The sequence below is a fragment of the Ochotona princeps genome, chromosome 11, assembly GCF_030435755.1.
Source record: "Ochotona princeps isolate mOchPri1 chromosome 11, mOchPri1.hap1, whole genome shotgun sequence".
In the NCBI taxonomy this organism is placed as follows: domain Eukaryota; kingdom Metazoa; phylum Chordata; class Mammalia; order Lagomorpha; family Ochotonidae; genus Ochotona; species Ochotona princeps.
In genome coordinates this window covers 48,419,129-48,431,544 of record NC_080842.1, presented here as the reverse complement: position 1 = coordinate 48,431,544, position 12,416 = coordinate 48,419,129, and the positions used below count along the sequence as shown (strand labels likewise).

At 42.4% G+C, this 12,416-nt stretch overlaps 1 protein-coding gene across 4 annotated transcripts in view; it reads right to left on the bottom strand.

Annotated features, from left to right (window-relative positions):
• APBB2 (amyloid beta precursor protein binding family B member 2) overlaps nt 1-12,416 on the bottom strand; it is a 272,222-nt gene that overhangs the window by 122,654 nt on the left and 137,152 nt on the right. For 3 of the 4 annotated variants that reach the window (XM_058670169.1, XM_058670172.1, XM_058670171.1), the window contains exon 4: nt 5,321-5,389. The exons of the other annotated variant lie outside the window; for it this stretch is intronic. The gene's annotated coding sequence lies outside the window, so the exon portion shown is untranslated. The remainder of the gene's footprint in view (nt 1-5,320; nt 5,390-12,416) is intronic. 4 annotated transcript variants of the gene reach the window in all.

The following is a 12,416-nucleotide window of genomic DNA, read 5'->3' as shown; positions in this document are numbered from 1 at the left end:
AACCGGCGCCCATATGGGATCCTGGGGCTTTCAAGGCAAGGACTCTAGCCGCTAGGCCACGCTGCCGGGCCCTACACCTGAAAAATCTTAAAAGTCGTTCAAGGTCAGCTCCAACAGCAAGTCCTGTAGGCATCATCTGGCTGCTGTACGGAGAGTTGTCCCTCTCCAAGCTGGGTGTGTGACACTGTACTGCAAACACGAATGCAGAAGTCTGTGACTTCCTCTGTACTGTGAGCTCCTTATAAATTGCTTATACCATATTACACGTGCACCAGCAACGTGTGAGAGTTTCAATTTGCTCATATCATTGCCAACATTTATTATTGTCTCTCCTTTTAAAAGAGTGTTGTTTGTTTGATAAGCAGCATGACAGAAGAGAGGAAGGGAGAGGCTGAAAATGTTTTTCCATTTACAGCTTTACTCCTAGAGGCCACGACAGCCAGGGCTGGGTCAGGCCAAAGCCAGGAGCCAGAAATTTCATCTGGTCTCTCATGTCGGTGGCCATTTGTCCACTGCTTTTTCAGGCACATCAGCAGGGAGCTGGATAAGAAGGGGAGCAGAAGGGACTCAAACTGCTGCTCCAATATGGGATGCTGATGTCAGAAACTTAACCATCGTGCCACAATTTCATCCACCCTCTTTTTTTCCCCCTTTTTATTACAGTCACTCTAGTTGGTAGGAAATGGTATCTCAGGGTAATTTACTTGCATTTCTCTTTCATTTTTATATTCCCAGAAATTATGGTTTCTTTCACAAAGTCTGGCATTGAAATACACCACCAGGACTTTTGTATTCATTAATTCATTCACTTTTTCTTTTGTCTCTTATTTATGAAGCACCTACTATGTGTCAGGCAGTCTCCCAAAGGCCAGGAACTCGACAGTGTGCAAAATAAGTGAGGTTAATAGGAATAACTAAGCCACCAGCCAATAACCATGAGGGATTTGGCACAGATGTGGTCCTCCTCCTGGATGTTTGGCAGGTGGATGGGACCCCAGGTCATTGTACCATCACTGCCACATCAACTTCTTAGCACTGCTCTTCCAGGCAGAGACCCAACATCAATGCTAGAGGCAGGTACCAATTCAGATTCAGCATATTGCAAGGGTGACTATTAATTTTCTCAGTGCACTCCGTGTTTCCAACGGAGACACATCTGCGATAGCCTGTGTTTCTTCTTGGTCTGCTTCCAGCCCCACAGTTTTACTTGGAGAATCAGTCTTGCTGCATAGCCATTCATTCATTCAATATAGCTAATTTTTGCCCATTACTCATGTCAGCTATATTCTAAGAGTTGAGGACATAGTGAACAGAACTCAATGAGGAAGCCAGCAGCATGAAGTTTATATTCTAGGGGCTCAGCCCTCATTAAAGCAGCACATGGCACAGGCTCAGCCAGTCAGGATGTCAAAGGGCATAGCCCAAGAATCTGGCTCAGGAGAAGGCTCACAGGGTCAATCATGAGCCTTAGGCTACAAGGATGTGAAAAATGTTCTCCTTGCACTTTGTCTTGAACTAGATGATTGGAGTTTAGAACTTTAGGGGGTCACGGAGCAGAATCCAAAGAGACAGTCCACCTAAGCAGGAACTCACAAACAAGATAGCAAAGCCAACGGACAGGGAGCAAAGGACAAGGGAGCAAGTGCCAACTGTGCCTGAGACACAACCCCCTTAGACTTCCGGGGTCCAGGGAGTTCTCTATTTACTCATTTTGCGTAGGCCACTTCAAGCCAGCTTTTCTCATTCTGGTCATTCCAGGAGCCCTTGTTAATACATGGAGTGTATTTGTGAATCCTAAACAAAATGAGATAAGCCAAGACCTCTCTTAGTTGCATGGGGAAGGCAGCTTTTCTCACGCTCACCCACAGAGGCCCTGGCACACAGCCAACTGGCCAAACTAACCCTGAAGTCATGTTCCTGTACTCACCTGTGCTGGGCCTGTAGCTCAACTGAGCTTTCAGTTGCTCCCTTCCTTTCCTAACACCCTCGGCCTTCCAACCAACAAAAGGCTGCTCATTAACAACCAGGAAACCTCCCTCCATGGCACCCCATGTTCCCGGCTACTTCCTGTCATCCCCAACCTCCCCGCCTGCTCTGCAACATGGTTATACAACTGTCAAGTGGACCCAAGAAAGCTCCACGTTTGCTCCACTCCTGAACCAAACTCTGCATTTCTGGATTTTTCTTTTTCTGCTGCACAGTTTGGTTCCCATGGAGGAGTTAACAATGTAATGTGTGGTTTGAAGCATGCCATCTTTTGAAACAGACCTTCAAGTATTGAGGAAATTAAGCAAACTCGAGATTTTGTTTTTCTCTTCCTTTAAGGAAGCAGAGGCAAAATAAAGCTGGTTTCCTGAAATTACTCACAACGGGCAAAGCTTCAATGTGACAGAAATGATAAGAAGTTCTCTGTGGACATAGAGGTTAAGGTTGTGAGAAAGCAGTTTGGGTCACTTTCTGGGCACGTTGTAGGATCAGAACCTCAGAACTTTGTAATGTGGAGGGAGCAGCTGCACAGAGTAGGTCACACACAGTGTGAGTCCTACAACCTAGGTGTTCTGCCGCTATAGGCTGCTCAGGTCCTCAGTCACCGTGACTGCACGAAGGCTCAGTCTGTACCACGCTGCAGGTGGAGCACAGAATCAAGCCAGGTGCACCAAGCACTTTTCTCTAAGAATCTCAACCAGATGCTCCTTAGCTCAATTTAGTCATTCCTCGAGGTTGTTCCAAAACATGTTGCATACAATAAATGAATGCATTTTTTTACTTGTCAACTGTAAACAGTAAGGCATGAGTGCTACTTTCAAATGAATGTCAATTAGGGTAGACAGAAAGGATAAATTACTATACATATTCATAATGGCTGAAGTAACCAAAAGATCTCAGGGGAACCCAGGGTGAGGAATGAGGAGACGGGTGGAGAAGGCCTCCCCCAAGGGGGACACCTGAGCTGGGTTGTGAACACCAGTGGACAAGCAAGAGAAAGCTACTCCTGATAGGGGAACATGTGGCATCCCAACATCATACCTGGCAGATACAATGATTGGTTGTATGGGAAACACAATGCAAAGTTTGCAAACTCAAATACGAACTAAGACCTTCAAAGTAGATACTTTGGTAAATGCTGGGCTTATTCCAAGGATAACTTCTCTGCTCAGTTTGTGAAATGCTTTCATGCTTCAGAAAAGCCTCAGTGTCTTCTGAAGATGAATGTACTTTTACAAAGGGCCACGTCTGAGGAGCAGGGTCCGTAATCAAGATTGGGAAATTTGGTTTGGGTGGAAAACAGTGGGTGAGCTATAATGTTACCTGTTTTCTTCAATAAACTAAAAACTGGGTCAAAATCAATTCCAAAAGGGGAAAACTTGAGAAATCATTGAAACAGCAGAATCTGGCTCAGATTTACTCAGAAGAGACTACAAAGCTGGCCTGGTACTGTCAACAGGAATTTTCCAGGTAGATAATAATAGAAACTCCGGTGTATTTATTTTGTAAAGGGCTCTCTGTAGTCACAGCTCCCAAGGGCTAGAAGACAGGATGGAACTGGTCTGGATCTTCCCTCATCAGTTATCATGTGGATTTTCAAGGAGGAATAAAAAGTAACTGGGATAAGATGCTCCACTGAAATCAGAATATTGCTTCCCTTGCACAATGTTCTACAGGCTGTGTCAACATGCCACCATAGCAGCTGCCATTTAATAGTCATGCCGGGTAACTATGTCAATGCCTCCTACAGCCACCAAGGAATAAAGCAATTCCAGTATCAACAGGAAGAGCGCCTGCATGAGCATCACAAAATGCAGCCCCGGTGGAGAAATTTCTAGAAGTTACTTGATCAGGTGGCACCTTGAGAAACACATACTGTTTGATGTATTTGCTAGCCTCATTCCTTTAATGTTTCCATACTCAGTCTACCTGACAATATTTAAGAAACTAAAGATTCCTACAAGAACTGATTTTCAACATGCGAAATACTTAAAAGATGTATATATTTGTTGTGATTTTCTACAATGAAGGAATTTACCAAGAGCATCTATTTACTCCAGTTCATTACAATAGGATTAGAGAGCCTCTAAGGACCTACTTGAAGTCCCTGGTTTCCCAGTGAGAAGTAGGTTCTGTTTCACTGAGTTTAACAAATATATCTATATAGATACTCACACACACACATAAAGGTTATTTACTGTCAATCACATACCTCTACTGAACTCAGTGTTGCTTTGTTTTGGTGTTTTTACTTTGTTGTAACATGCACAGAGAATGGTTTGAATATATTTGATAATAATGAAGTCAGCTTTAGAAGTTAAGGACATTAGTATATATTTACATATAATTTAAATATATTACTTTAAAAACAAAGCACCCGCAGAGTGGTAAGTTATTTAAGAAGCAAGGAATCAGGGGCTGTTGCTGTGGTAGTGCAGGTAAATCACTGCCTGCAGTGCCACCATCCCACATGGGGTCTAGTTCGAGTCCCAGCTGCTCCCTTTCCTATCCAGTTTCCTGCTAACGTGCCTGTGAAAGCAGTGGAAATGGCTCAAGTTCTTGTGTCCCTATAACCATGTGGGAGATCCAGAAAAAGCTCCTGGCTCCTGGCTATGTAACAGCCCAGCTCCAGCTGTTGTGGCCATTTGGGGGAGTGAACCAGCAGATGCAAGAACTCTCTCATAAATAAATAAATCCTCTTTGGAAACAAAACAAAAAACAAGGAGGCTGCATGTGTTGTGGTACGTTTCATCTGAAGTGGTAGCACAGCTGCACTTTCTCCTTTTCTTTTCTGTGAGGCCTAGACTGAAATCTCACACCAGGTGATGTGCAAATGAGCATCTACGATGAGACTAAAGGAAGGACACACAAGAAAATTAAGTTAGCCTTAATTTGCATCGGATTCAAAGGGAACAGGAACGAGCAGAACTGTTGCACACAGATCCTGCAATCCAAGGCGCCATGCACCCAGACTCCACACCTACACTGAGTGCTTTGTTCACACTTCTACAGTTCCCAGGCTAGACTGCACACTGCGAGCCAGTAAAATTCAGCTTTAATTTCCGGCAGCGGTCTACTTAGACATTTTTTTTAAACACAATGATACAAGAGGTTGTGTAATTATTATACATATCATAGACAGCTTGGTTCAATTGCTTCTTCTACCTTAAAGACTCATTTTTCTACAACATTAGCAAAGAACAATGAAAATCTAAACCATGTTAATTTAGCAAGTTGCAAGCTTAATACCATACCAGTTATCTGTCATACATTTTGTTAAAGTTTTAACATTCAACTGCTTGGCTGCATTGAAATATGGGGAAATGTGTCTAACCTGGAAGGGCTTCTGACACGGATCGCCGGCCGTCAGCAGTGGTGCAGGAAATGGATTATAATGTGAAATCTAAAAGAAAGGGATCATTTCAGAAATTAAAACCCCAAACAGCAAAGCATAAAAGGCAAAACGCAGAGCACTGGCAATTCTTCCAAGAGCTGCTAAAACAGTTACATAAATTATGGCAGAGTATTTCCAAATCTTTGTTTATTTATAGTTGGTTGTAACATTTGAGTAAAATGTAAATCTCTCCTTAGCCACATTTCTCCCAAACACTTACATGGGGTAGTTTTCCATGCCAGGCCCAAGTTAGCTTTTCTTAGCTTTCCAGTGCTTTTTCCTCAGTAAGTACAGAGATAATTCAGTTGCCACAAATGAAAAACAAAAACAAAACTGATACATTTTGCCAGGTGAGATTTATAAGTGTTGGTTTGAAGGGAAGAGGAGATATAAACATGGAAAAGGCAGGAAGAAAAAAAAGCCAAAAAATAGAAAAAAAATTATATCCCAAATGACAGAAAAGGGCTATTTTCATTTATACAAAGAGTTCCTTGGAATCATGCAGAAAAATATGAATCAGAATGTTGGAAAAGCAAAGGATAGGAACAAATCCCAAAGGAAACACAAAGTCCACTGAAGATTTAAAAAAAAAAAAAAAAAAACTACCCCAAACCAAGGAAAATGCAAATTAAATTACAAAAACTAACTGGCTGACTCCATCACATTCCAAAGACTACCAACCTGCATAACTCCTCAGTGAAGGTGAGGATATTGGATAAGGATACTTCTCAAATCTTATTAGCAGAAGTAAAATTGAGGCAAGACTCCATGGAGGGCCACTCATAAACTGGGCAAATTAAAAATGCTTGGTGCCTGCTCAGTACTTGTGCTTCTAAGAATTAACAGAGAAACTCACATGGACTCGGGTGCTAAGACCAAAAGGCCCCAAGTGCAGCTGCACAATGGTGCATGGGGGGCCACGTTAGGATACAAAGCTCATTTGCATGAGGAAGACAAGGAAAAGGTCTTTCCGGCACATCATCGAGAGGTGAGTGATGCGCAGAGCACAGCCTGATCTAATTTGAGGAAGCATTTTGAAAGCATATGCATATATATCCACGGGGCACACATACAGGCACACCCACACACACTCTCACCCCCAGAGCACATTTCTTAAAGGATTAATAAAGCCCTAGAATTAGTGGCAAACTGCCAGCTTACCAACTTGGAAACATAAAGGAAAATGAAAACAGACTTTGTTTCTATCAGGAATGTCATTTAGAATGATGATCTATTATATGAGGTGAAATGCAGATACTGCACGATTCCATTTCTATAAAGCATCAAAACAGGAAGAACTACCCATTTCAGAAGGGTGGTTTCAGGGGCAGGAGGTGGAGGGAGGAGCAGCAAGAGAGTCAAGTTCTGGGTTGTGGCAAGTGCAACGTATTGTTGCTTGATCTGATGTGGGAGTTCACCAGGCTGTACCATGAGCTATGTCCTTGTGTAGTGATGTGATGCTCCCACAAAAGGCTCAAAGAGAAAGCTAACAGCTGGAGGTTCTCCAAAGCATCACTCACAATGACAAGCTGTATTTGAAAGGCCTAAATTCTGATTTAACTCTTCCAAACTAGTTACCTGTAACAGACATCACCTTTGACTTTATGATTCAGATAATGACTGGACAACCAGATCTGCTGGCCCACCATACATTTCTAATTATATTTTTACATTTGTGGGCAAGGCTCATTACTCTGGTATAATTAAAGGGGGTGGACTCATTTTAAACTGCCCAGAAGCAGCCCAGCCAGTTGCCTCTAAGCACCTCTCTGTGTGCTAAACCCGGCTGATGCTTAGTTCCTGCAAGGTCTTTCCTGATTCCGTTTTTCTGATTTTATTGTCCTCAGTGCACCTTAAATTATATGCAGAGCCAGACATGAGGTGATAGACATTTCAAGAAAATGAATACCAAGAAAGCCAAGAAGAGGCATATTTACATGAGTATTTTGAAAAGGCTTGAATAAGAATCTGCATATATTTTAGCATATATCAAATCCTTAAGATGAAACATCCCTGCTTTCCTGACCAGGACCCAACTGCAACTTTTACAGACTTAAGAACCAGGCATTTTGCTAATCCCTCCATATTATATTGTCCTTTGCTATTCTCTGAACGATACTTACCTGCAGTCCTACCATAGGCCTTGCATTATGCTAGCAGAGATCTGAGTGAGCCAAACCCACCGCTTCCTTTCACGGAACTTGCTACTTAGGAGGGGGATTTAAATCATAAAATGACTCAAATCAGGGTATCCATTTACATGATCTAGGGCACAAAATCTCAACTGCCCTAGGAAAAGGCGCGGGGGTCAGGCCAAAGAGTCAGGAAATGCTTCCCTAAGAAAAGGAACTCCAAGTTATCAGCTGAGGACTAAATGGGACTTAGGTAGATAAACATTCATTAGACATCTCCCACGTGTAAGTCATTTCCTGGCTCTGGGGCAGATACACAAAAAATGCAGACCTATTTCTTGATAAATGAGTCTAACCTTGCAAAACCATGTCTCAAATGGACATGGTGGCCCAGACCAGTTCTACAAAAACAATAACCTGAGAACATGTAAAAGTAGCACTTAGGAAATGAGATCACATCATATAAAGATATGATTTTAAGACTAACCTACAGCTGACATTTTGTTAAACTGGGCAAAACTGCCACCTGCAATGCCAGCATCTCATATGGGCACTGGTTTAAGTTCCAGCTCTCCATTTCTGATCCAGCGTCCTCCTAATGGCCTGAGAAGAGCAGCAGAGAACAGCCCAAGTGTGTGGGCCTTAGCTACGCCTTTGCCAGACCAGGAAGAGGCTCCTGACCCAGCCTTGGCAGCCACTGGGAAGTGAACCAGCAGCTAGAAAAGCAATCAAATCTCAGTCTCTCTCTCTGTAACTTTTTCAGATGGATAAATAAACCTCAGAAAATAACCATATACGGTGCTGCGGCCATTAGTAGCAACATGGAGCCATGGAACATGTAAGAGGTGTCTACAGAATCTAAGGAACTTAATTTTTCATTCTACTTAACTACAACTAATTTCAAAAGAAATTTATAAAGATATTCGGCTCATATTAGAAAACCTTCAAGAAAGCGTAAGACTTCATGGAAGTAGGCACATCCATTTTTTCAACTCTAAATTTTATGAAATCTACATACAGATGAACATTTAAATCCAGGTTCAGTGCTCTGAGTGTAATTTATTTATTTGAAATATACAGGAAATGGAATTCCAGAGGGAATAGGAGAGGAAGAGAGAAGAGAAAGAGAATGATATCTTCCACCCACTAGTTCACTACTCAAATATTTGGACCACGTAAATGGTAGGAGGAGGAAACTTGTTCAAGGTTGGCAGGGGCTGCCGCACTCAAGCCATCACTGCTGCCTCTCTGGTTTGGGATGTGGGCAGCTGATGGCTTTACCCACTGCACCAAAACATCTACCCTCCCTCATCTTGTTTTTTTCATTTATTCTTTAACTTGGTACTTGAAAACCTTACATTACACAAGTGGCTTCCATTTCTGAAGAAGCATACATTTCTACTGGGAACACATATAGAGATTCCAAAACTTTAAAAAGATTGCCCCACTTTCCTATGAAAGCCAAGACTGGGGAAATGCTACCTTGGCTATAATGGTAGAAATTCTGCCAGCATTCAGAACATGTTGTCCTTGCTCTAAGTTAAAAGATACCAGGAGGCCACTGCAAGTTCAGCATTAAGAATCCAGCTGTGATTTGAAAACAAAGCATAAAACTACTCAAGTGACATGGTCTAGCAACTACAGCTTCCCTTCCAGTAGTGTGTTCAAGTGTTCCTCTGATCAAAGTCCACAGGCTGGTATGCCTTGTGACAAGCCCATTAGGGATCAACACATGCCCAGTAGGATCAAAGAGAGAGATTACAATCACATTCTTGTCCTGAAACCTCTGGAATTTAGTCTTTTCTATCACTACTAATCTAAGATCCATGGGACTCGGGGTCCCTCATTTCTTTACCCTCTACTCCTTCCACATAGCTGCTTCTCTGGAAAGTCACATCTAGTCCAAGTCTACCATAGCCAGCACCATCTTTCTACAGCTAATGGCTGAAAACAGCCCCACTACCTTGAAGTGAAATTCACAGTGACATAACTTATCTACACACACAATTTCCAGCAGGAGAGAAATAAAACAAGAAATATATTTAAATTCTTGGGCATGAGAACACAGTGTCACAGTGAATGGGCATCAGATGCCGGTCCGTGTGCAGAATCACTTTTAATCCAACAGCTGCCAATGCAGACCGAAGCACACATGCTATTCTGACCACTCCATGATATATCCCACTGCCATGAGACCAGTTTCAAACTGCTGAATAGCTCATAGAAAATCCTCAAGCACATAAAATATAATCATTTTTGAATCAGAAAGAACATTCACTTCTGGAATATACAGCATTCATTGCAACCACAAACATTTTATGCCTCCAACTGGTGAGGTATTTGAAAGTTTTGCTTAGTAAAGATATTCTCTTCATTCAAGGTAGTCCTCGGTATTACAAGACATTCATCAGTCCTGCTCACCACCTAAAAACACACACATGGGGGACCTCTTACACCCTCCCAACTCCCTGAATGGTACCCCAAAGTCGAACCATCAGCTTTGGAAGTTCCAACCTCAACTGCAGCCCAGAATTCCCACATTACCGCTGCCTCTCTGCTTCCCCTGCAAGCAGAGGTTGCCATCAACGTGACACCTGCCATGAGGAGCAAATGAGCCATCCCAAGTTGACTTCTGCTCTGTTTAGTGACTAGCACATGTTAAATATCCACATCATGATTATTGCTATTATTCTTGCTCTTGGTTTTTTTTTCTTACACAGGTGACTTGTTCTGTCAGGCTGCAATCTTAAGAGAAGCATAGCATCTTGGAGATCTTCAAATGGTCAACATGAGTGCCCAATAAAATTTGGTGGTCCCACATCTCCTGTCTTCTTTCTCTGGCCCACCCTGACAACTTTTGCAAATGTTGATAATTAATAGGTCTAGTCCAAGGATGCAGCCTAAAACTGTAATTCTTCTTCTTCAAGATTTATTTTACTTGAAAAAATTACAGAGAGATGGAAAGACACAGAGAGGTTTTTCATCTGCTGGCTGACACCCCAAATACTCAAAAAGGCCAAGACTGGGCCAATCTGAAGCTGTGAACCAAAAGCAAGGAGCTGAATTGGAAACAAAGCATCCAGGTTATCAAAACGGCACCTGTATGGGATGCTGGTGTTGCAGGTGGAGGATGGGCCTGCCATACCATCATGCCAATCTCAAGAACTGCGATTCTAATGGAAACTTTCTTCTACCATGACTGAAATGACCCTGCCAAGCACAGGAGAGGTCATCAAGAAAAACAGCGTGCACTCGTTCTCGAAAATTTAGGTCACTTTAGCGGATGGCTAATGTTAAAATAGACGCGACGTTCCCACATTAGACCTAGCTACAAACAATCTTACAGTAAGATTGTAAAGATTCTCCCTGAAGAATGTGACCTCTATTTTGAGATCTGTGACACAGAGCATTCCTTCCAGAACCAACACTATGTAATATTCACTGGGCATATTCTGTGCCAGGCACTGTGCTGGGAATATAAGGATACCTCCCCTGTCACGCCTAACAGTCCCGTCAGAGTTTATTGTTACTGTGTTAATACACAGGTGGAAAAACTGAGGTACAAAGGGTCAAGTGTCCTGTTCAAGATCACACTGGAGGCCAGTACACCGGGTTTACTGAAACTCCTACTCTTGAAATTGACCCAATTGGCCTCAGTTAATCAATGCTGAGAGACCTATATTATATTCTATGGGAAGAAATTTGACTATTTTTTAAAAAGTTTTGGTAACATAAATATCTTGTTATCTGTGCACCTGGACACTGTATACTTGCTGTTAACAATCAATGTTTTGGGAGATCCTAAATTCACCACTTATATAGTTTACATTAGACACAAACACTTGTGGCAATAAAGGCTCAGGAACCAATCTTATCTCTAATCTTTGCATCTTGAGAAAAAAATACACATAAGGGCATGGCTTTATGATTCTTGCTCTTTTTCTTACTCTACTCAACGCTCCAATAACAAATTATGGGGGCAGATGTGTGGCTGCTTGGCATGTCTACGCTGTGTGTCAGAGTCCCTGGGTTTGAATTCCAGCTCCACTTCCAATTCCAGCTTCCTGCTATCACGCATGTTGAGTGGTTACACAAGACAGATAAGTGGCTGGAATGGCATGGGAGACCCAGACTGAGTTCCTGGCTCCTGGCTTCAGTCTGGTGCCATACTGGCTGTTGGGGGTGGGGGACATTTGAGAAGCAACTACTATTGACTACTAGGATGGGAACTCTCTTGACTTGTCCATCTTTCTCATCTCAAACTTCTCACTTAGAAAAATATATACAGACTAGGAAGAGCCTAGTTTTGGAAATATTTCCCAGAACATCTACAATGGAAAAAAATATTTCGGTGCTTGCTTTGGCAGCACATATACTAAAATTGGAATGATACAGAAAAGAAATGTTTCAACAGAACATTAAATGCAGAGCTTTCCATTTAAAAGTTACCTTTATAACTTTAGAGTATTTTTTTAAATGAAGTTAAAGTTTTGTCCTCCTCCACAAATACACTTGAATCTCACTTTAAATATTTCAAGGGCCAGATTATTTGCAATTTGGAGATAACAGCAATGTTGAAGGCTTTTAAGTATGAAGCTATGGGGAAGCTACTTAGCAGGGAAGACTTCCTAGTTCTGTATGCGAGTATTTGGTCTTACAGCCAGCCCTGGAGCCTAACTTCACCTCCTGCTATGCAGACCCTGAGAGGCACTGGTGATGCTCCAGCAGTGAGCTTCCTGCATTCTGTGTGGGCAGACCTGCAGGGAGTTCTTGGCTCCTGGCTGTGGCGTTGGCCTAGTCCTGGCCGTTGTGGGCACTCTGTATTGAACTAGCAGATGACAGTCGTGTTCTCTCTCTCTCTCTTTGTCTCTCTCTCTCTCTCTCTAACACACACACACACACAC